A 26,797-nucleotide genomic window follows, 5' to 3' on the forward strand; every position below is an offset into this window, starting at 1 on the left:
GTCCAGAGAGTAGACTGGAGGGTTTGACTTTACTTTTCTATCTGGAAGGGGTCAAATAATTTTCATTAAAAGGGAGAGTATCTGAACTTTATTTATTGGAATAAATGTTCTTCCTGGCATGATTTGGGTATGTGGTAAGCCAGGGCTTTCTCCATGCATGTTGCAAAAATCACTTTTTAATCTCTATAAATTACTTTTGTTTTACTAAAATAAGATAGCACCACATTTACCAAAGATTATTTCACCTAGCCCACAGCAACAGAGGTGAGAAGTTTTTAGTTCTCATCAGATTTGAATTAAATCCCTTTTCTTTTCATTTATAAGAGACCAACCCTCCCAACCACACACTCCCCTCCTTAGTGGACATAGACCGTGGGTGGTTCCATAGCTCGATTTCTCTGAAAGTACAATGGTTGTTATTTACCTACTTCATAGAACACTTGAGAGATACAAACTCTCCCTGACTTTCAAGCTGCTAAAGTTCTGCTGAGATCACTAAGCCTTATCTAATCCTTCAGAACTGAGGTGTGTCACTGCTAACAAATTTTTCATTTACCTGTTAAATTTTTATTTATAAACTGCTCTTTCCCCCAGAAGTAGTTAAGAGAATTTCCCAGATTTATGTGTACAACAATGTTTCACAAACATGCCTGATCAATAACTAAAGAGCTTGTAAAAAATTCAAATTTATAGACACATCCTGTGAGATCATGATGTGGCAATTTGAGGAGAACTAGGAACCTGCATTAAGTCTCCCCGAGTAACTCGTAAAATCAGACAAGGTTTAGAAATACTGATTCACAGCTGTCACTCCTTCAGCACTTCCTCTGTGTGCCATATGGTATTCAGCGCCCTCAAAGGAGGGAACACTCTCTTAAGGATGAGCTCATACCCTCATACCGGGAAGATCAGCCCAGAGCACTTGTGACCCTTGCTCAGAAGTTCAAAAGAGATCAATATCAGGATTTGTTTTGGCTTTGTTCAGCCAGAATGTATCCAATAATGGTATTGAAAACATCTGCTTTTTTAAAAAAACAAATATGGATGTAATCAAATAAACCCTAAATTGCAGATAAAGAACCACATGGAAACGTAGGGAAGCAAATTTGTAACTTACAAGGAATAACACAGTCACAAACTCTCGTGATTCCAGTCAGTCAGCCCCAGAAGATCCTCACCATCTTGGGCCGTTTGATAGGCATTTCTCTTGAGAAACCAAGTCACATTTGCTTCGTTTGTAGGTCACTTTTGGATTGATATTTTTGCTTGTTCAATAATGTAAATCCACGCTTAGTCTTGTGACAGTCACATCGCATATCCTAAATGAACACATGTTGAGTAAAAGAACGGTGTGAAGAAATAAATGTGTTTTAGAGAAATAAAAGTTTGCATTCGACATTTTTAAAATTTTTCTATTGATTTTAATTAAGCTCTTGCTGAATTTTTAAGAAGAAAAATAATTCTAAATCTTTCCTACATGTTTTTCATATTCTTAACAGATAAAATCAGAACACTCAGCATTATAATGTAAACCCACAAATGATGCTGCACTGACCGGAGATGAAAAGAAAACTCCGAGATAAAAAAAAAAACAATGGATTGTGTTCTTGATGTGAAAAGTAGAGACAATAGTTTTTTTCGGAAAAAAATTAATGAAAACAGAATTTCTTTCATGACAATTGTTTTTAGAGTAGAAGTGTATTGTGTCTCATCAGAGGTCAATTTACAAGGTCTTCAGTTGCAGGCTTATAAACCTTAGTCTCTTTTCCTTTAAAATACAGGTTCTTTCCCCAAAAAAAGTCTCTTATTTACCTCAGGGGGAAAAATCAATACCGTTACAGAAAAAAAAAAAAAGACATTCTTAATCTCATATGGTTCTTTGAAGCAACAGATGTTAGAATTAACAAATACATTACACATCATCTTTCAAAATAGAAAACATGATGACCAAATTGGAACATTTTTTATCTAGAACTTAGAAAATAGCTAATCATTGGTATCTCAGTGAAGTAATTAATTATAAAATAGGTCATTTTCAGTGACATTTTTCTGACAAGTATCAGAATTCCTCAAACTGTTTAGAAGAAACTCAATTGAACACCATTATTCTGTCTTTATATACAAAATTAATGCTTCAACATAGGAAATTCTATACACAGGTTTGGTAATTTTTTCTTAAGAATATTAGTACCATTGTGTTAAATCAAACTGTTGTGTTAAATGAGGGACAGGTGGAGAAGATAATTATAGACGATAAATACTAGAACACAAAATCAATAAAAATATGCTATAAAACTATTAAGAGAAGTTAAAAATTCTCATAGCAGTTTAATCCCTAGAACTAGGTTACATATCTTTAAGATGAAAAAATCTTTCAGAACCATAGAATTTAAGAACCAAAGGGACTTAGGAGCATTTGAAGGCACAATTGAAACAAACTAGTATTTTTGGATAAATGTAAATTGATGTAACTTAATATTCAGGAAGTGGCATCATTTAGACACATAAGGAGATTCAAAACGAGTTCAGCGGCCGTTGGAGATCAGGGCCTCCCAAGGCGCTTCCCTGCCGCTGACACATTGCATGGGTCTAAGGTCTGCTCCGTATGGTTATTTTCATTTGGTCCTGCTCTTTTTATCCATTTTCAAGCAGCAAAAATGGGTTGCAAGCCTTGCCAATAATAACTAAACGGTTAGCAACTGACATTCTTTCTGGCCAAACATCACAGGGAAGTAGTGGATAGTTTAGAATCTATGCAAATTTTTGGATTTTTGTGAAAACATTTAAATCAAGTAAATATTGTATTTTTTAAATGGGTTAAGTTGCTTGTAGTGAATCTACTTAAGCTAGCATAGAAAAGAAATGAAGATATATACAGAAGTTTGGTTCTCACAAAGTACAGCAGTTTTCTTCAGCCTGGAGCTAACGTGTCACACACGGAGAGAGAAAGACAGGGAACTGGCTGCCCACTTGGGTATCTTTTCTCCGTGCTGTCTGAAGGCCTGCTTGCTTTTGATAATAGACTCTCATAAATACAAGTCATTGAAATGCTGTGAAGGGAATACTGTGGCTCCATAATCTTCAAGAGGCTTTGAAATTCAATGTGGTATTCTTTATGTTGAAGAATGGCGGAAGATCAGGGGCAATCAATCCTGATGCTTTCAAATTTATAGATATTTTGACTGGAGGGACTGGAAAAGATTTATCCCCCTGGAATATTTCATGTCTGCTCTCTCTCTTCACTTCCAGGTCTACGTACTGTTGGGATAGTAGAGAAAATGTTTGCAGATGGGTATCAGCTGCTGAGTCTAATTAGCAGTTGTTCAATAATAAATATTCCAAACAAAACAGACAAAACCAAAAAAAGAAATTTCATATTTGGTCTACCAATATTTCATTTTATCATGACCTTTGCTATTTTACCACCTGTAGTAAGTAAGTATGCTTCACCTCTACCTTCTAACATCACACCACAGAGAATCTAGGTCATATTGGTCATTATTATACACAGTGAAGACACCAAGCATTTTCTATTTGACCTTTTGCAACTCTCTCCATCATTCTTCTCGTCACTATTTTGTCTCCTTCAGGTGATCCAAATGTTGACAATAAAAATCTTGAACTTGTTACAATTTATTCTTCCTTCTTCTCCAATTCTTAAATGACCTTGAACAGTCTTTTCTCATTCAACAGAAATAATGCACAGCTGTTTCAGGTTGGCACCGTCTGTGAGGCCTTTCTGTCCACCAAAGCTGGTACTTTCGCCTCCCCCGAAAAGGCTCATCTTCTGGGGGAGCGCTCTGTCTTCCTTCTCCTTTTTCTCCTTCTCTCTCTTTAGTCATGATTCCTTCTCCCTGCCAATTTTTCTTTTAAAAATACCCTTTTATAATCTAAGGTGATATTCTTTTTATTCATATTTAAAAATGGGAATTAGTACATTGCCAGAGCCTTTGAAAGTAGATATTCCCACAATAGAACAATCAACCTAATCTAAAGGAGTTTTAACATTTGAAATATCAAGGTCCTTCACTTCATAGTGATGTATTTGGGTCAATTCATAACAATAATAGATACATAATAGTAACTCCAAAAATGTATCCTTTAAAAAAACAATGTGTCCAGATATACTACTGGGCCAGGTGATGTTACATTGACTGATTGATTAATTGATTTTTTATAATATGTGAGACTATTTATAATTATAAGAAACAATAAAACAGATCAAACCAAACCTCGTAGAAAACACACAACCAACCAAACAACACATGAAAAAAAGAGAAGTAACAATATTAACTTGTATATTTTATGTCAATAACCAATATTTTAGAGACAAATCAAATTTTTCATGAAGTTGAAGATTTAGTTTCATGACTCATAGTAGCTATTGATAATAGAGGAAAATCTATATCATTAAAAAAATTTAGAATTTGAAAATACCCACAATGAAATGACTGTTAATTGGTACTTATATATAGAAGAAGACCTTTTCAGCAATTTTTTTTAAAGTTCAAAACTTAAAGGTACAGAAGACCTTTCTTACCCACCATTTCACTTTCTGCAGTTTCACATGGTCAACCACACTCTGAAAATATTAAGTGAAAAGTCCCAGAATTAAAAAGTTCAGTAAATAATTCTTCAGTTTTAAATTGCACACTGTTCTGAGTAGTATGACAAAATACACAGCACAATACACAGATGATTTGTGTTGTACGGTTGTACACCTGAAACCTATATGATTTTATTAACCAATGTCACCCTCATAAATTATATTAAAAATAAAAAGGAATAAAAATTTTTATTATTCAATAAAATGGAGTAGAACTAAAAATATAAAATAAGTACTATTCTTTCGTGGTTGCTATTAATTAATTGTTTAGATTATAAGCCACATTATATAAAATGTGTTTCTAAATATTTATAGGTAAATGCTTAAAATAATATCATTCAAAAATTGGAGCTCTAGGGGGGAAAGCTATGAAATATTGAAGAAAAAAGCCATTTAAGTCCTATAAATTCCAGCTAAAAGAACAAGTATTTTGCTTTTGATAAAAAGAAAAAGGTATCACTTTTCTAATAGCATTGTCTCAATTAGTAGAAAAAAGAAGGAACTCTATAGTTTTAATAGAAGAACTGAAGCTAAGTTTACATCGAAGTAAACTAGTTGTCCCAGTAGTGATTTCAGAGGCTTAGCATAGACCAGTTACACATTTTATAAAACTAGTAATAGTTCTCTCATGTATTGGAAAATTTGAAGGAGAATTTCAAGCTATTAACCATAGTACCTGGAGAATTTCTAACTAAAACATATTTTATTCAAATGCATGAGTCTAATGTGACTGCTGACGGTACATTATTTGTGTTCATTTTTACAAGGGTAGCATAATAATGTGAATTATAATGCAATTTGTGTAAATGGGCATGTTAACCCTGCATTCTCACCAAGCAAGTGTCCCAAACAAGCTACTGTGAAAAATGGTATGATGGGGTTAGCAGCAGTCTGTACAGGTTAGCAGAATTTAGTAAATTTAGCTGATTTAGTGAATAAGTAGAAAAATGCGCACACATTCAATGTCTTCTGTCATTTAAAAATGACTGATTTTCTGAACAAATTTATCTAGCCTCCACCAAATGGGAAAGGGAAATAACGTTGGAATTCAATTCCAGGATACCATTTCAATCCCTGACACTTTTTCTGCAATTTAAAGGCAAATTGTATAACTTATAAAATCTTAATTTCTCAATTTTTTCAAGTGGACAAGGTAACAGTTACAACCTCTCAAAAGAGCTTAGAGAGGTTTAATGAAGTGACATACCTAAAACGTTATCTAGGGGAAAATATTTTCATTATCTCTGCAGATAATATCTCAGCTTGACTGGAGAAAAAAAGAAGGATACCACAAGGTATCATTGTATTATGATGTAGCAATGAACTACCACCTGCAGGAAATTGGCTTCGTGAAAGGCAACGACAAAGAGCACATCAGGATTACATGAAATCGATCAGAGGCAGGCAAGAAGAACACAAGGCAGATGAAGTGGGGTCTTTCATGACAGGCAGGAGAATATATCAAAGCCATCGTTGCTAATTTCAAAAAGCCCACTCCCTTCTCTAGAGGTGAGAACATTACTTCAGACAGCGTGCTGGCTCTGCTGGGCTTCTGTGAAGATGCTGTAACCCCATTGGTGGATTTCTTGAAGAATGATTTAGAAATGAAAAGGGCTGGCAAACCTGAACACCATTAATTTAAATCATCAGTGGGAGAAAATCGAGTGTACAGTTTTCCACATTTATTTTTCCATCAGAAACTTGCTATTTGTATTAGCTGAACAATTGTTTATATGTTTTAATTCTGAGCTGATATTAATTTAAGTGTTATTTTCCAAAAAAGCTATGTATTTTTCCCTTAAGTTAAGAAGGGACAAAACAAAATAAAACAAGTTAGTTAAAAGAAGATGCCTCCTATCCTACAATGGCAAAGCAGAAAAGTAGGAGTGATGGTTGAAATGATGGGTAGAATGGATCATGGGTCATAGCGAGAGCTTCATGAAGGTAAATATTTCTCCTTGGAAGAGCAGATTCTGCAAGGACATGTGTGTAAGTTCCAGAATCCTATGGGTAAACATAGTAGAGCATTCAAGTGTTCCAAGCACCCTGAGTCAATGCTTATTAGTAGAACCACGCCTATTAGTGGAATAAGCATCCTAAGAAACTTTATGATTTTCAATGTTCATTCCAAGGACAATGCCATGGATATTCGGCACACAGAAGCTGTTTAGATAATGGGGTAAGATTGCAAGTAATTGGAATCCCTATAGATATAAGAATTACTTCTAAGCTTTAAGTGTTTGCAGCTTGTGGTATTGATAGAAAAGCTGAAGCTGTCTACTGATATGATAGTAATTTATCACCTAATACTTATAAATCTGTACCTTGAATGAATATCAGAAAGAAAATAAATTAACTAAATGCAGTGCTTGCATTTTTATTGGTGTCTCTGGTTTGAACCCTTTCTAGTAATAGAGATACTTTGAATTACCAGAGTAGTTGATAGTGTAGTTTTAGTCTTAAGACCCAGGAAAACTCGACGCTTCTGTTCAAAAGCTGTTGGGAAAAATTTATTTTATACTCATAGAAAGGTCAGACTTTTTTTCTTTCACTCAGGCCTTAAAGTGGTGGATGAGACCCACTCACACTATGGAGGAGACTCTGCTTTACTCAGTCTACCCATTTAGTTGTGACTCTCATCCCAAAACAGTGACACGGAAACACCCAGGTTTGTGTTTCATCAGGGATGTGGGTAGTCAATTATCATGCTTTTTTTGTTGTTGTAAAACTATGCTGTTCCCTCATGCTTTCTCTGTTAGGATGACCCAACTCATCGCACTTTCTTTATTATTAAACAATGCTATTCCCTTTCTTCATTAAAAAAAAAAGAATAGTCAAACAGCAAAATATAACTAAAAATAACTATGTTTTTAATATTTTGACATTTTGTGATTTGCTTGCTTGCAGTGGTGACTTTGCTGGCATCCAGCAGAGTGGTACTTTCTGTTGGAAAAAATAAGTCCTATTTAATGAAATTAAATTTAATATATTTATAAAACATTATTTTCATAGAGTATAAAATAGTTTTCAAGTGTCCTATCACCTACGTGAATATGAAAGCCTTGACTATGGTCTAATATTGAATTCTAGTTATGTCTAAGAGGTACCTAGTAGCACAAAAGGACTAATATTCTGATGATCAACTTTCATCAGGATATTTTGTATAAAATATTTGAAAATCAAAACAAGTGTATTGTCACAGACAACAAATGAGAGTATCTGGGCTCGCAGGCAAGGGGAGGGCTGGTGAGAGTGGAAGGAAGGGATGACACTCAGGAAGCGTGGAAGTTTTAGAGAATGATAGATACTTGCATTATCTTAAATGTGGTGTTGATTTCACAGATACATTCATATATCAACATGTATCAGATTTTCCCCTTTAAAAATGATTCGTTTTTTGTATATCAGTTATACTTCAAAAGAGTGAAAAAACCAACAAACATCTACTCAGGAGCAAGATGGCTTTCCTAGTTACTTGCAGTGTGCCCCTGGACAGGTTGCCTAGCCTCTCGGTGTCTGCAAAGCCAGGGTGGTTACAGCAGCAACCTACTGGGCAATTCCCATACAGTGTGTAGAACACTATGGGCCGTCCCAGTGTCTGTTATCATTATCTGCGTTGCACTCTACTAAAGCAATTGACAGCACACTGCCTATAGAATATTCTTTTAACTGTTTTAAGGAGAATGAAAAATAAATTTTGCAAAAGACAGAGACTCAGAAAAAGCAAAGCCTTCTTGAAGAAAAAAACAGACATGTAGTTATATACAAACATATATGTTATATTTATATATAAATATAAATACAATAAATAAGTTTAAAGTTCTGTAGTTTGGACACAAATTTTAAAAGGCAAAGTATAAGCTAATAAATTTAAATTGTCTCTACCATAATAATTTAAGACATTAATTTTTATGAATTCTGTTATCAACTACTTTATCTAAAAAGTAAAAGAACCAGCGATAATGTTGTTTTTTAAGTAAATAAATAAAACAGTCCAAACTTTCACTGAAATCTCATGTGCATATTTTCAGGCATAGAATTACAAACAAACTATTCTCAACTCAAGTTAAGCGGAAACAAATAAAAAATAATCTAAGAGAAGTCCTTTATTATAGCCTATTAAAAGCCAATATTTCTAGGTCTTGTCAGTTTTTCACTGCTAGTGTATTTAATTTGTACATTATTTCTAAAGTCTCAATTTGCAAAAATGTAATGTTCCAAGTTATACGTAACTGCAATGAGCCTGTTATCTTTCCTCTTCTTTTGCCCTCTGCAGTCAGCCTTTTATTCGCCATCGTATTTTCTCTGTGTTATCTTAGGCATCACTTCTCTGGTCGATAGCATTTTTTCTTCCTTGTGTTAAAAAAAATGGTCCTTATTTAGTGAATGAATAGTATTAACTCCATTATGTTCCTCAGCTAGAAGGAGACTGAGAAAATCCAAATTGCGCTTTGAACATTCTAAATAATGGGGCAGTAAAATCATTTTTTTCTTATGATCTTGCCATTACTTAATTCTACTCAGTACTCCCTTTAGCCAAAACAGTTTCGCTAAAGAGTTTCAACTCTTAAACTCTTCCTTAAGAGTTTTTAAGAGGATTGAGCAAATCGTAAGTTTTCTCCTTAGGTTGTAGAAATACAAAAGGAAAAAAATCTACTTGTCAGCCTGCTTTAAACACGAAGCGAAACAACTGCCACATTATCCCTGCCAAGAATAGATGTCGCAGGTTAACAATGAAGTAATTGTATTTTAGTGGGATTCGAAAGACTGCAAGTTATCAGTTGACACTCTACTTTTCACTGAGTATCTATCCTAAGATATACTGCAATGAGAGTGTACTGAATTAATCTCTAAGATTATCTACTATGATGCTATAATGTTAGAGTATTTCCTTTCTGCTACATTTATTTTTCTTCAGATAGTGAATCTTCTCGTTGTAATGAAAACTCGGATTGCCCTGACCGAGATGGCTCAGTTGGTTGGATACATCCCACAATGTGCAAGTTCGCCAGTTCAACTGCCCCTCAGGGCNCCTTAGGTTGTAGAAATACAAAAGGAAAAAAATCTACTTGTCAGCCTGCTTTAAACACGAAGCGAAACAACTGCCACATTATCCCTGCCAAGAATAGATGTCGCAGGTTAACAATGAAGTAATTGTATTTTAGTGGGATTCGAAAGACTGCAAGTTATCAGTTGACACTCTACTTTTCACTGAGTATCTATCCTAAGATATACTGCAATGAGAGTGTACTGAATTAATCTCTAAGATTATCTACTATAATGCTATAATGTTAGAGTATTTCCTTTCTGCTACATTTATTTTTCTTCAGATAGTGAATCTTCTAGTTGTAATGAAAACTCAGATTGCCCTAACCGAGATGGCTCAGTTGGTTGGATACATCCCACAATTTGCAAGTTCGCCAGTTCAACTGCCCCTCAGGGCACGTGCGTAGGTTGCGGGTTCCTTTCTGGTCACATCATGCAAAAAGTGACCAATCGATGTTTCTCTCCCTTCCCTTCTCCCTCCTGTCCTCTCTCTCTAAAAATATATAAATATATATTTTTGTTTTCTCAATAATCAGATTTTTTGGAGTATTCCTCTGGGTATTGAGCATTTTCATCTTGTAAAAATCATCTCAGTTCAGCCTGCAGTGGACATTCAATATATGTTGACTGGAATACTAGTAAGAGAATAGGATTGATAGCATACATGGTTAAAAGTTTATTCCAGATGTTTAGCAAGACAGATAGGAGAGAGAGAGAGATAATAGATAGATGGACAGGTAGGTAGATACAGACAGGCAGATACGTTAAATTTTAAATATAAACAGATTTAACCAGGAGCAATTGGTGCTAGGTAGTACTTGGTCAGTTTTTAAGAGTATTAGAAAAAGAGGACATTTTTATGTCCAATTATACTGCTTATAGCAGCTCATCCTTCTTTCAGTAAAATGACTGACATTTCAGCAGTTTCTGCAAATTTGAAGCATTATCAAACATGTTGGGTTTTCAAATAACAAGAAAGAATCACCCGTTATCTCTGACTTACAATTTACGAACCCTTTACAAATACTGCTGCCTCATCAGCACAACAATAGCGTGGGCAGGAAGTGTTTTGAGACGATAATGGAAACACTAGACTCTGATTGTTCTATTAAAATTGGAGCAATTCATCACCTAGCATCATTAGGCACTGATAACTTGGCGGGTGGAAAGAAAACTTGCAGTTTTCAGTGATCTCCAGTAAACACACAGCACCAGCTAAAAAAGGAACCTCTGTGCTCAAGTATAGCTGTGCGTTGCTCAGGGAGTTAGCAATTTGTTCATTAATTACTTTATTTTACTTTTTTATTGAATTTGTGGGGGTGACATTGGTTAATAAAATTATATAGGTTTCAGAGATACAATTAATTATATAATACATCATCTGTAAATTGTATTATGTGCTCATCACCCCAAGTCAAGTCTCCTTCCAACAACATTTACCTCCCCTATGCCTTCTTTTACCCCCCTCACACCCCCTTTCCCTCTGGTAATCACCATACTGATTTTAAAATCACTAAAGCACATTAATAAAATTGAGTTATAGTGAATGGAGTATATGAACTTTTTATTTACTGTATTTCCTTATAGCACTGATAAATGGCATACAATTTGTAACACTGTCATTTAATAATTAAAATGACTTTTATTATTTTGTTTATTGGTTTCTTATTTCAAGAGACTGTAATTTTGCCTTGTGATTAGTAATAAATCTCATTCAGCAGCACCTTCTCATGAAAGTCAGCGTGGACAATTTTCCACACAGATTCATCTCTGCCAGAACCACACTAATCCTTTGATTGGGCTCAGGGAAAGGCTTAGCTCCCTGTAGATTTCCTGATGCACTGACTATTCATAAGGACAATAACAAGGCACCAAGCAGTTGGAAACGTGGGCCTTGCACCTGCTCTTTGCCCTTAGTCAGACAGGTCCGGGGATGAGCCTTGCTGATTCTTCATTAGGGCTAAATCTAACTTCTTGACAATCTGGGGACTAAAGGGCTTTTGATTGGCTTGTGCTTTCGGTAGTGGTTGAGACAGCCTTTTAATGGTTATATAGATTGCAATTCTCTCTTTAAAGGAGAAAGTAGAAGTTTATATACAACACATGAAAAATGGAAGGTGCTTGCATATTTTGTATGGGAGAAATTAAGAAACATTTTTTCTGAGCCCAACGTTGTTTGGTGGCTTAGTAAACTTTTGAAGATATGTTAATACTTACTGGTCCCAAGGGAACTGCTTAGATCTTATAAACAGTCACCATGGTAGCCTTAAATAATAAATCATTAGTTTGTACAGTATGCTCCTTTTTAATTAGGCAAACAAAGTTACTGACTTTCCGTGTCTGAAATATTAGCTCTTCTTAAACATCAACATATTTGTATTTCAAGATTCACTTCGTGGAATAAGATTGTTTTGTTTGTAGCCAGATACTCAGAACACTGCTTCTTGTAGGCAAAATTATACTCATACAAAGAACAGAGGACATTTTTTTACTTTATAAAATCTTCATTATTCAATCAGGCATTTCAGCAAGAATAATTTAAAACAAGGATAAGAAAATAGTCATAAAAATAACTATTATCTGATCACCAACTGCAACTCTTACACGGAGGTTTTTCACCACATCAACAAATAATTGTTGGAAATTAGTCAGTGTTGAACAATTTAACTCAATTCAGGCATTATCTGCCTGGAGATAGCATTACATTCTGCAGGTCAAAAGTTCAGTCCTACAAGGCTACCCACTCCCTTCAGTAGCCAATCATAAGTTGAGGTTGCCACCTGTGTTTCTGGCTAACCGACTGGATATTGTAACAACTCATTCCTTTCTTGACATTAATTTGCTAGAGTTACTCACAGAACTCAGAGAAACGTTTTACTTATGAGACTCCTAGTTTATTACTAGGAAAGGATGTAGCTCCGGAATAGACAGATATAAGAGATGAGAGAAAGGCATGGAGCTCCATGCGCTCTGAGCTCACCACTTCCATAGTACCTTTGCAGTCACCTACATGGAAACTATGCAGACCTTAGACCGCATTCTTCTGGGGTTTTACGGATAATTTGTTACATAGGCATAACTGATTAAATTATTGACAACCGGTAACCTCCAAGCCCTTCCCTCCCAGGAGGTCAGGGGCGAGATAAAGTTCCAACCCTCATCACACAACGGTTTATTGGCAGGAACTCCCATCCTTAGGTTACCTAGGTGTTTTCCTAAAGTCACCTCATTAACATCACAAAAGACACCTTTGTAGCTCTTATGGAAACAATTCCAAGGGTTTTAGGAGCTCTGCGCCTGAAACAGAACAAAGATGAAATATGTATTTCTTATTATACATCATAATATCACAGAATGCAGAAGGCCTAGTCTACCAATTTAGGGCACTTGGAATTGGTCCAGGTTCATGCATAACCCCTTCTACACATTTTTCCAAGTAAATATTCATTATGGTTAACAAGTTCATTTTAAATGCATTTAAATCCCCCTGAAAGGGTAAGTGGAGAATGATTTTCATTAATCACAGAGCATACTGGTATTTCTTAGCCACCTTGTTACTTCTAAGAATATTTTTTAAAAATGGATTCAGTCACTAATATACACATTGATTTTGTTTGTTAACCATAACAAAAATAAAGATACATTGTTCAGTGCATTTCTTGTAAAATAAAAAATTCACATTTTTCTCTAATATGTGATAAGCATATGGTAATATTTCTCTCTAATGTTTTATTTTTTAAAATAACTTCATAATGTAGTTATCAAGCTACTTTTGTAGGGGAAAATGTGATTTTCATTGCTGGTTACATGGCGTACTGGATAGCTTGAATAACAATTCTGAATGAGAAAATTAAAATGCCAGTTAAAATGTTATTTTAAAGACAATATTTTCAAAACAGTAAAGTGAAAATGTAAGTAAGTAACCTTAAACAAGGTACAATTAGAAAAGCAGGCTTGTATCTAGAGGGCTCTAGGTGATGCTGGAGACTTTCAAACCTTAGTTTTAGTAACTATATAGGCACAAAGAACGGAAGGTGAAGCCTAAGCCTCACTTGTGGTACACAGAAGGGACTTTAGAGTCATTTGCCTGCATCAATTTGGTCAAGGTTGGGACCAGACAAGCAACACACCTCTCTCTCCTGTTGTTAAAAATAAATTTATTGGGGTGATGTTGATTAATAAAATTACATGGGTTTCAAGTGTACAATTCTATAACATATCATCTGTATATCACATTGCGTGTTATTACCCAAAGTTAAATATCCTTCTGTCACCATACATTAGACCCCCTTTCTCTTTTACCCCTCCCCTAGGTGGTTACCCCTCTCTCTAGTAACCATCATACTGGAGTCTGTGTCTGAGTTTTTGTTTGCCTTATTTGTTCATTTGTTTCTTTCAGTTCTGTATTTCACATATGAGTGAAAACATACCATTCTTGTCTTTTTCTGAATGCTTAGATGCTCAGGATCCATCCATGTTGTCCCATCAGGCAGCATTTTATATTTTTGTATGGCTGAGTAGTATTCCACTGTGTATATGCACCACATATTCCATATCCAATCATTCATCAGAGAACGCTTGGGTTGTTTCCTTGGTTTATCCATTGTGAATAATGCAGCAGTGAACATAGGGGGTACATATATCTTTACAATTAAATGTTTAAAATTTGGGAGATCGTTATCTAGAAGAGGGGTTGCTGGGTCATATGGTAACTCGATTCTTCATATTTTGGGGAACCTCCATACTGTTTTTCATAGTAGCTGTACCAGCTTCCAGCAGTGAATGAGGGGTCCTTTTGCTCCACATCCTCTCCAACACTTATTACTTGTTGATACTGGCCATTCTGACAGGCATGGGGTGGTAGTTTTGATTTCCACTTCCTTAATAGCTAGTGAAGTTGAACATCTTTTCATACATCCATTGGTCATTTGTGTATCTTGGGAGATGTGTGTATTCAGACAGCACTCCTCTCTCAAGGAGGCAATCAGTCTTATAGTCCTTTCTGTTCTTAAATTTCGCACCTGAGCTGCCAAGTTTGCTTCCGCTAACTTCAGACCTTGATCTTGAAGCCAAGTAAGCTAAAGGTTAGGAAACATGAAGATAGATTAATGAATTCTACTGCATGAATAATTTAAGTTCTAGAATTTGGTCATAAAATCTCAAAAATAATAGTTAAAGTAATTGGCAAAGAGATTTTTAGAATTTTTACAGCAAATTCAAAATTAGAAAACCTACAAACTTCAATCAGTATAAATAAAAATTAATGAACACTCTGCACATGTTAACAAAAATGTACAACATCGGACAAAAAAGAAACTATCTTTAAAAAACACCTAAATAAAAATGTACCATGAAAAACATCATTACATTACATAATAATTTGAAAATAACTAAAACAGTGAAATACCTTCTTAAATATACTGATTGAAAATAATGTCAGCCCAGGATTCTATGCTCAATGAAAGTCTCTTTCAGTAATGAGAATAAATTAAAAGCCAATGGTAAGGTGCTTTATATAAGACGTATAATTTGTCTGGCATAACTGTTTTAAATAAATAAGTTGTGAATTTGCATGTGGCTGGTTAAAACTTTCAGGTGTACAGGGGTGGGCAAAAGTAGATTTATCAGTTGTGAGTATGTGAAACAGTTTATTCTTCTATTATTAATTTTTGTATTATTTTCCATACGAACAGCTGTAAACTTACTTTTGCCCCATCCTGTACAACTGTTCAGTTGCCATTATGGGGACCATTGTGGTGCATTGTTTCTGAAAGACTGTCTAGAATCTCTTGGGGGAAGCAAGGGATGGATGTTTCTCTCTCACACTGATGTTTCTCTCCCTCTCTTTCATCCTCCCTTCCCCTCTCTCTAAAAATAAGTAAATAAAAATTTTTTAAAAAGCCCCCATCCTACCTTCCTTTCTGTTTTCATCCTTAAACCTCACCCCCTATAGCTTTTCCCTTCCTTCACCCAATGTACTATCGAACACACTGGTCTCAGTTCCTCTCACCACCAACAAAAACAACTGTCCTGTGTCAGGGCCTTTGCCGTTTGACTCTCAGATGTCTCCTCTTCAGAGACATTGTTCCTGACCATCCTTTATCAGTAGCACCTCACCCATGTTGTTACCCTAAATCCCTGGCCTGCTACATGCTGCCTTGTAGTACTTACCATCAACGAATGCGGTCCATTTATTTACATGTTTTTATCTTTATTATCATTGCCCTCCACTGCAATGTAAAATTTATGTAGATGAAGTTTTACTTTTTTGTTTTTAAATATTGAATGCCCCAAACTGTGTCTGGCACATGTTTGAGATACAATGAATTATTTATCAAAAGAATATATGAACTTATAATGCAGTCACAAAGAAACAATTGTTTAAATTTCACAAACACAAATTAGTGTAAGAACTACTATTATGCATCTCAATATACTATTTTTGCCATTAACTTAATAGATATTAAACTGAAAAAAGTCTACATCTTAATTTAAGCTAATTAAATTTAAATGAGACTAATATCTTGATTTTTAAAGAAATGATGCATGAAATATTTAATATTAGAAGCTTTCACTCCTGGGTCCATGTGTTTAAAAACAGATGAGAAGCTGACCAGAATGCTGACTTCTACTTCCACTGCAGTTTGCTTGCCAGTCTATTTAGATCAAATAGAGAAAGTCAAGTCAGTATTAGTGGATTTACATGAATTTAAGTCATGAATTAACCAGCTTTCTATGTGATAAAATAGATTGTACCTAGTGAAAGGGTGTTTGGCTTTTACGTGAAGGAAACACGGAGGTGGGAGGGTGGAAGAGGCTGCCCGGCCCCCTTTTGCTTTCAGGGACTCAGGTGTGCTAATGTGCCCTGGGTACACCTTCCGTTCAGCCACCTGGGTCGGATCCCTGGGCCAAGCAGGCCACCCAGTTCTTTGCTCTTGGGAATTTTAAACTCAGATAAGGTATTCAAGTTTATTCTGACTGGCTTCTTAAAAGGAGAAGCAAATTGAAAACAGTGGAGGGATTATCTTCTGTCTGTCATGGGAAATGAGGAGCAGAGGAATTTTTTAATAGAAAGAAAGGGAAATAAAGCAGATGAAAAATAAGAAGCAGTATATTCCCTATCCTTCTGATGATATTTTCCCACTTCTGCTAAGAATCGGGGCTGCATTTCCATGCTTTGGTTCTAGGAGACACACATATAGCCTTACCATTTTTAAAAATTGCATGAGTTAAATCTAATTCACAGGTTTGTCTTGCCTTAGCTATTGCAGATGGGTTTTCATTACTTGAAAATTTTAATTAGTATTTGTGAATCCAAACGAACACCAGTCTCCACTGAGCAAATCTTCTTTTAACCAATCATACTTTAATTATTAAATTAAAATAATCTGATTGCTAGCATGCTATACACTCTGCTGTATAGAAAACTGAAAGAATGAAATATATTCTTTGTCACCCGAAAAAAATTACTAGGAGATCTTCTGCCCTATCCACTCATACAGAAGGTTGAGCAACAGAGAAAGGACCTTTTCTGATTTTCATGAGAAGTAAAAATAACTAGAAAAAAATAAAAGCCTCTTGTTTTACATAAAAGTGTTGTTTATAGTCATAGTTAACATTTTTTAACCATCACAGGACAGAATATTTGAATGAATTAGAAAGTTCAGATTCTCTGGTTTTTGGTTGAAGAGTACCTACATGTTAACATAATTTGGTCTGGCTAACAAGCCAGTCTTTAGACTTAAAAGTGAGGGGAAGACCTGCCGTGAGACTGAGCAGTCATCGTTTCCGAAGAGCCCCAGTGTCCACAGTGAGGCATGGGGTTTTGCAAAAACGCTTTGAATTCCAAAATGCTTTCATTTCTTTTTATTTCTTTCAGTGCCTGCCTAGTTTTAATATAAAAAATCGAAATCTGTCTCCAATTACTTAATCTGTGATGTTTAAGGAAAATTATACTGCTTCCTTAGATCACACAGCCAGAAATTAATTGTATAAAAAATTACCACCTTTTCTTACTTTTATTCAACTGCCTTCAGAAATATCAACTGTCTTACCTATCACATAAACTGAGTTTTATTTAAGTAGACCAAAGCAGTGAAATATTACCTACTTTATAGTATAGCTAATTGGTAAAATTTACATGTTTGCCTAATAGATAAAGCAATTTGATATTTTTAATATTATTCAGGTTACCCCTCAGTCAGCTGTACATTAAAAATCACATAAAACAACTGATAGTGATGAGACATTACAGCATTACACATAAACAGGCAATCATGCTCACATACGTATTTCTTATTTCTCCAGGTCAGTGATCTGTACTTCTGGAACCTGCTCGGTGCTCCAGAGGATCACTGCCTCTTGGAACAGCTTCATGGATGATCTGTTCAGGCCGTATATGGATCTAACAGGCCATGTCTGTGTTATCACGGGACCGTGGCCTCACTTGCAATCACTGCCTCTTGGAACAGCTCCATGTGTAGGTCATCCGTATTGAGTCTAGAATAATGTGGTATCATTGTATGAAAAGGGGGGGCCTTGGCTTAGGCAAGGGCAGTACATGGCTTGAGAGGCTCTGAACAAGTACCGTTACTCCAAAGGGATTCTGAAATTGTAGGGCGATCCAGCACTTGCATGTTGTATTTTAAAGTGAGGTCATAAAGTAGAGGCTAGAACTTTTTTTATCAATAAGCAAAAACCTCTGCAAAAGTTATAGCCATTAAGTTGTTTTGACAAAGAACCCAGATATTTTCTAAACAATGTATCATATAGCGAGAAGACACCCATTGTGGAAGGAAGCCACCACTCACTCTGCTGCACATTTGGACCCAGGCTGTGTCACAGCTGCCCAGATGCTGGGAATTTTAAGTATACATATTCTCCCCGAGCATACTTCCATGCTTGATTTCAGGGTGGAAACCCTGAAATCGAGGGATTATGAGTCTTACAAACCCCCAGGCCCTCCCTGGACAGCAGTCTCCCCAAAGCTCAAGCAGACTTTGGAGTCTGGGTCCAAGGGGGTAGTGGGAAACTGAAGTTTTGACATTATGTATATATGGCCAGCACACACCATGAACATTAGGAACTGTGTGACTCATCAATGGCTGAGCTATGTTAGGAACAAGACAATCAAAGAGTTTTTGGTAAGGTTTCCAAAGTTTAAAGAACCATAATCCTTCAAACAGGGAAATAATGTCAACTGCTTAGACTTCAATGGGATCTGTTATCTATCTGCCAAGTGCTGGAACCAGCTGTCCAGGGCAAGATGAAGGGGCTGGGTGTGCAGGGTGCAGTCCTCTTCCAGGAATGTCAGACCTCCCCGAGCCACAGGTAGCCCCTGCAGCCGTGATGGCAGGGACCCATGGTGCTGGGATGACAGCTGCAGTAACATCAAGTGTCGTTGCACTCACGGATGAACAAGGCTTCCTTGTTCCGTGTGACACCAGATGGCACAGCCCACCCAGGGACACTCAGGATGCTGGGTTTGCAAGTGTGATGACCTTAAGGGGGAAACTAGGAGAAGAGAAAAGACTGAGCGTGCTGACGAGCGCCTGGCGAGCAGAGTGTGTTCATGGTGGAAGAAGGCTAAAGAGGGTTTTCCCAACTGTGCAGGTGAGATTTTAACCCAGGATTTTAATCTTCAGTTTTGGAGCTCTTTATATTCTACCACAGGGTTTATTTGTTTATTAATATGAGTTTGGAAGAAATTAAAATATGTGTTAGTGCAAAAGGAGAGTGAACAACACTGACAAACACACACAGGCAAGCAGGGATTGTACATATACCTCCTTTTAAAAAATCAGAAAATTATTAAGATACAAATTTGTAGAAAAATCTAAATTTGAAAAGAAAAAAAATGGTATATCTGTGCCACAAAATTATAGTACAGAGAAAGATTATTCAGTTAAATACATAGTTTCTTTTTCTCTATTTTCCAAAATGTTAAAGTCTTCATTCTGCCCCAGAGCATTTTATAGATTATTTTTAAAAGGAATTACCCCACAATGCATAGTTTCCCAGCATTGGGGCCCTTGAGAGTTTAAAAGCCTGCCTGGGAGTTACTCTGCCACTCTACCAGATGCTTTCATGATTAACTTCATCTTTGAGTTCCCCTCTAAAGCTACTAGTGAACAAAAGAACAACATAAACCATCACTGCTTATGAAAGTTCAGTGAGAGAGCAGTTACCCAACCGCTCTCTCCACCATGGCACATGTGGGAAATGATAGCTCTAAGATAGTCCGCCTGCACTTTTCGTTAAGCAATGCTTGATACTAGATTGAAGATGTGAAATGAAATGGTAAAAGTGTATTTTTAAGTGTCTCGGGAGTAAGAGGCCCAATAACACAACTTTCTCCTCAGTGGTAGCATTCATATTGTAGGTACTTAATAAATATGTGTTAGGAGTATTGAGTCTTACTGCTATACCTTCTATTAACCTCACAGTAAACATTTTTATAAAGAGGTAAAGTTCTGGAGCAACGTATCTGGCACAAATTTTGAAATGTTTGTTCTCTCCACACCAACTTGAAAGGGTGGACACAGATGTTTCCTCTGATTTTTATACTTTTCTTTTCAATTGATATTAGAATACTTAAGATTAATATCTTAGTCCACTTAGGTAGTTATAACTAAACACCACACTCTGGGCGTCTCATAAACAACAGCAGCAAGTTATGTCTCACAGTTCTGTAGGGAGGGGGAAAGATCAGAGTCAGGGTGCCAGCAGAGTCGGATTCTTGTGTCGGCCCTCCTTCAGGTGGTGAATTGCAGAATTCTTGCTGTGGCCTCACATAATACATCCTGCATTCATGAGGGCTGGACCTTCATGAGCTAACCACCTCTTCAAAGCCTCCCCACCTAATACCATCTAGCATCAGGCTTTTAACGTGTAAATCTGGGGTATAGAAATATTCAATCTGTAGCAACTAATGTACATTTTAATAACACTTGATATCTGTACTAATTTAATACTTAAAAGACTTTCTGTCATATATTTAAAAAAAGTTGTTTCATACCTATTGTGTATCAAGAAAGTTTACATTTATATTTTTATTTAGATCTGGGGAGATTTAAACATCTTGGGAGAAAACACATCTAACACAGCCATCTCCAAATCTTTCACTTTCAAATGTTGGCTCAGTTTATCTCCATTTAACTCCCATTATCCATTTTCATGATGATTTTCTCAATATAATCTCTGTCTGGAAATCTTTTTTCTCTGAAATATTAAACATTATGTCTTCCATTCTTTTGCCAGAATTTTTTGTCTTTCAATATTTTATTTATTTATTTTTAGAGAGTTGGGAAAATGAGGGAGAAAGAGAAGGAGAGAAACATCAATGTGTGATTGCCTGTTGCACGCCCCCTTTTGGGAGTCTTGGCCCACAACCCAGGCATGTGCCCTGACTGGCTACTAAACCAGCAACCCTTTGGTTTGCATGCAGGCCTGCACTCAACCCACTGAGCTACACCAACCGGGACAGTATTTTTTTTATCATTAAATCCTTATTATCACTGCACCTAAAGAAGATCTTCACTCTTTGAACTTTTTTCCTTTCTCTCAAGCTACCAATATTTCTCATTTGGCTTTCACCCATCTTTAAACTAGAACCTGTGATGCATTTGCATAACCACTTTCCTGCCAGTATCTTTAACTCCTCTTCCCCCAGGTTCCTTCCACACTGGTCCTGCAAGTTATGGCCTAGTACAGCGATTTTCAACATTTTTCATCTCATGGCACACACAAACTAATTACTAAAATCATGTTGCACTCCAAAGAATGCATTTTCTTCCTGATCTGACAAAACAATAGGTACAATTTTGATTGGTTTACAAAATACTACTAATTACCTATACTTTTTGTACCAAAATGACCTTAAAAATCAGGTGCCTATACCTGTATATAAGGATTTTTAGTATCAAGATGAACATTATTATGTGATATGACCAATGAGATTCAACTCTATTATATGACCTATATATTTGTGACTCAAGAAAGGGCATTCACACCAAATAGTTATTGTTGTGTTGGCGTTTGTCATTTTTTTATTTGACAATCTAGGGGAAAAGAGTTCAGTGCCCCTGACTAAATAGTCAGGCACTGAATGTTTTAAAAATCCTTGTGGCACACTGGTTGAAAAATCACTGTTTTAGGGTGATTCTTAGATGTGCGGGTCAAATGTCACCTTCTTGGTCTCCTGTAGGCCTTATTTTATCATTTTCACTTATTTAATTCTAATTGCATATTTTAGTTAGTATTAGCTCCTTCTCTTTCAGTGTATAAATATATAAGCAATTCTATTATTGCCATTAATTTCTGATTTTTAAAATCAAGCCCTTCACCTGAGTACCCTGCCATTTAGTTTTTCAACACATTTGTCTTGTACTCACAAGTGACTGGTCATTCCAATAGCACTCCTCGTGATGAAATCATCAATGACAAGCCCAAATCAATGAACATTTCTCACTTATTTTATATGTTTTTTAGTTAACATACTGTAACTTTATCTACTTTTTCCTATTTAAAGTTATTTCCTCCCTCTGAGTTTTGGAAGCAGTCATTTCTGACTCCCTGTTTTGTTCTATGGTTACTACTGCATAATTTATTTGTCCTTAGAATTCTCTTCGTATTTCTATGTATTCAAAATATTCTGGGCTTGACTCTCTTGACTCCACCATATCTTTACTAAAAGTGATCTCCTCAATTGTATGGTTTTTTAATTTCCATTAATATTCTTAAAAATCAAGCCTCTCTCTTAAACTTAGATCTAAGCTCCTGGTTCGTAATTCCTATTGCTTTTTCACTTGAAGCTTCAAATGGCAAAACTTACTAAGGTAAAATGGAACTCTGCTGATCCTGTGCCTCTTACAGCTATAACAATATAGTTATATAACAATATAACAATACCATTGCATCAGGATATGTGCTTCCTTTTGAGTCCTTTACTTGCCTGGGATGATGGCACTGGAATACTTCCCATGAAAAGTATTCTTTAGTACTCCATTTACATTCCCAACTCCAGACTAATTATTAAATATGTCATCTTTTATTATCCATTAAATGCCCTATGTATTTGATAATTAACTACTTTTTTCTTTCAGCTTTTGTGTCTCTCACATTATTAAAATGACTGCCAATGTCATCACTGTCTTTTGAATGCTTTCCCCCAATTTATTCTGCACGTGACCAAGAGAGTTAAGATTTCTTCTTATTTCATGGAAAGAAAAGTCGCTTTAATTAGGAAAGTGATCAAGGGTATAGTAAAAAAATAACTTCAAACAATGCAAAAGAACATAGAATTAAAAGTTTAAATTTCCCTCCTGCTTACTACAGTCCCACACTTTAGGTAGGATTATTTTTAATAATTTTTAAACAACTGTCATTTTATTATTCTTCTGATTATCATCATAAACGTAAACAAAAAGTTTACATATCTGTTACTGAGTTATACATTTTTAGATGTACATAGTCTCTATGTTTCTAAATGAAAAACTTATTTTAATTACACACTTATCAATTCCTTTTTCCACATTCATCTCATGATGTTTATGTTATATTATCTTTAATTCTTCTAAATGGTGTATCTAAACATGTAAATTATATGCATTGCTTCAACTTATTAATTTATTAATGAACTTTTAGTGGCATTAACTCGTAGACCTGGGCTTACAGTTCCTGATGCTGGTGAGTCATAGGAAAATTGGCTCGTCTGCACTCTCTTCAGCTTTTCCCGTGGGTTTTTAAGCATCTTTTTAACATTCTCAGAACTCTTCATATTTTTTTCTTCTCTATAGCTATCATCCATTATTTTGTGCTTTTTCTCTTGGTTCTTTCTAAAATAACAGATACTACACAGCATGTAATGAGTTATCATACACACTATCCCAAGTAGTACTTTGACATAAAGTGAAGCAAATGTAGTATCATGACCCTAAAGTTGTGCTACTGGAAAAGAATGTGTAAACATCAGTTTCTAATGTATTCTTTTAAAGTCTTCCTCACTCATTATTCAAAATCATGTCACCTTTATGTTGCATAATGCTAGAATCATGTACAGATTTGCATTAATCTCTGAGTTTAAATTGTCTTTCTTCTTCTTACTAAAATCTTCCAGATTAATAATTATACTGTTTGCATAACTAAACATATTTTATTCTTGAAGATATTTTTCATGGACTCTTCTGACTTCCTGATATAATTGATATCAAATGCACTCTATGTATGTTGTACAATTCACTCACTAGTATTTCTCTGCATTGTACTTCAGAGCTATTTCTATTGTCTCCTGAATTTAGTTTTTAATATTTTTTTTGCTTCTGTTGATGTTCTGTCATAATTATTTCTCAAGAGCATTTTCTAAAACAAGGAATTGCAAAACATAAAACTCTGGTTGTTTTCTTATGTGAAATTATTTGATGTCATACTTGATTAATAACTTTGGGTCTTAGACCAGGATTCCCAGAAAATAGAGCCTGAGGCAAGACTTAAGTGCAATTGCAATCCCAGGAAGTAAGAATTAGACAAGGAAGAATGGAAAGTAAATCCATATGTATCATAACTATCAGCAAAAGCTCTGCATGTGCATAAAACTGTGACTCAAAACAGATTGTTGGAGGAAAGAAGAGGGACAATATTATCTATCTTTAGTGACTTCCTCCTTGTTCTTTTCTTCTATTAGTCAGACTCTGCCTTGAGGAAAGATAGCTCACCTGCACTTATGGGTTCCATCACTTAGTTCTTTAGGGAGCTGCTGAAGAAAGCGCATCCTGTGCCTTTATTTGTGTATGAAAGAAAGTAGTGGATAGGGTGATACTTTGGCATGTCCGGCTGGGCTGTCTCAGATATAAACTACTGTGGGTGCCCATGATACCTGTCACAGCTCCATGGCTACAAGTGTTTCAGAGGAATCTAAGGAGGTTCACACCATGTACATAACACAGTTGGGAAGAGAATTCTAGGTGAGGACTTCTCTTTTACCACTTTAAATTTTGCTTTATTGCCATCACACAATCCCAATCCTCAGTAGAGAGCTTGGTGTCAACCTCATTTGATACCCTGGAAGCTTTTTTAATTTCTGGATTGTAGTTGGAGTTCTAAAATATGAGGATGTATCTAGGCATGTATTTTTTTAGCCCACCATGCTCAGCATATTGATTTTTATCAATCTTTATATTTATGACTTTTATTCATTTAGGATCTTTTTCTTCTAATATTACTATGATCATTTCTCCTCACATTTTTCTTGTTTCCTCATTTAATGTTTCCTGTTAATACATTTTAGATTTTTACTCTTTATATCTCTTCATACTTTGGTCATTCTTCATCTCTTTATTACTTTGAAATGTAATAGCAATGATTTATTAATCACTCTAGAGTGATTAATCACTCTAGAGTGATTTATTAATCACTCTAATCAATAATCTATTAATCATTGATTAATGATTTATTAATCAATAGCAATCAATTTATTTATCACTCTATTTTGAAATTATTAATTTGGTATTCAACTGATTTTATTAATCATTTCTTTTATTTTACTATTCTGATAATTTCCCCAAACTCTTTCTTTTTCTCTGATTCATATAATGTTTTTCATTGTTATTTTTATTGCATAAAAGTAAGAGTGTCTTAAGTATCTCTATAGATACTCACTAGAATTGTGTTTTAATGTTTCTTCTGATTCTTATATTATTATTAATTATCGTTATTATCGGTTATTTTGAATGTGACTTGTTCATGTTCAGTTGGTCTCTTACTTGCTTTTTTCCCCTCAAATAGTAGAGTATATGTAATTAACACTTTATCTTATGCAAATGTCAGAATTAGTTTAGATAGCTAGTGTATAAGGTTTATTCATTTATTTCTAATTATCATGATTATATTTTTCTTTATTAAGGAACTCAGAAGTCCTTTTTCTTCCATGAGAAAACTCACTCTGGATAACCTGCAACTTACTGGGTCTTGTAACTGGAAAGTTTTCCCTTTAGCAATCATGGTTGAGAATAGCCAGCCATATTCAGATCATCCACAAATACAAATTAAACAGAAGTTTTATCTAGAGATGGAGTATTTAAGTATTACTGTCTAAGGTAATACTTAATTGTTCTTTACTCATTTCATGGTAAAGGTTCAAGACAAGTTTTAGTGGATGTCTTTAATAATTTAGACGAAATAACCCATCAGGGGCTTCCTGAAGGCTGTTATTTAACTTTGTTTTAAAATCACTTTTTCAAGGCTTTAGTTAGGACATGGAAACCAGCAGATCCAGCTATTCTGTGAGCAGCTAGTTTATTAAGCTGAGAATGCCCCTGCCCAGTTACCACCCTGGTTTTTCTATAAATATAATCACATCTGCTCTCTGCTCATCAGATATTAAATGCCCACTCTGCTATTATCTTCTTTCCTTGTTTTAGTGTTGTTATGATTTCATTACTTTTTGTTTATGCTTGCAGTATTATTCAGTGAGATTTTAGAAGAAAAGGAAGTCAATTTATTTGCTCAGTGTGCTATCTTGAATTAGAAATGGTTAGATATCTTTTAAAAATTTATAAAACCTATTAGAATAGTATTTCTCTAAAATTAGAGGCCACACATATGGGTAATCTACACCTTATTTACTTTTCTAACCTCATTTCCTCCACTTTCTTCACACCTAACTGACTAGACTCCCAATCACATATGGCTTTGTAGAGCTAGATAGATGATTTTATTCAACTCACTAGTATTTCGGCACTCTGAGAATGCTTGGGACTCCATGAAAAACAATTTAAACCATAAAATTTGTGTAACTGCCTATCTATTGGTAACTCTGGACAATGATAGCTAAGAACCGTCCACAGTGGGAACAAGTTAATCGTGCATTGATCAAGATTCCTTCTTCATAGTTATGCAGGAATCTTGCATTTTAGGAAAATTGCCTTACCAAGAATTACAAATATTTTGCATTCTATAGGTCCATTTAACTTCAGAGAAGAAGTTTCCATGAAGATATCCATTCAGTTACTCACAGGACATATTAAGAATTTAGTCTAAGGCACTTGTTCAAGGCAAATACTTTTAAAGAAGAACTAACAATACACCCATTGAAAATAGTGGGATATGTCTTACTACTTGTTATTTGTTCATGTAGAGCATAATTATCCT

Source organism: Sturnira hondurensis, unplaced genomic scaffold, assembly GCF_014824575.4.
Source record: "Sturnira hondurensis isolate 20B ecotype Veracruz unplaced genomic scaffold, ASM1482457v3 Scaffold0025370, whole genome shotgun sequence".
NCBI classification, from domain to species: Eukaryota; Metazoa; Chordata; class Mammalia; order Chiroptera; family Phyllostomidae; genus Sturnira; species Sturnira hondurensis.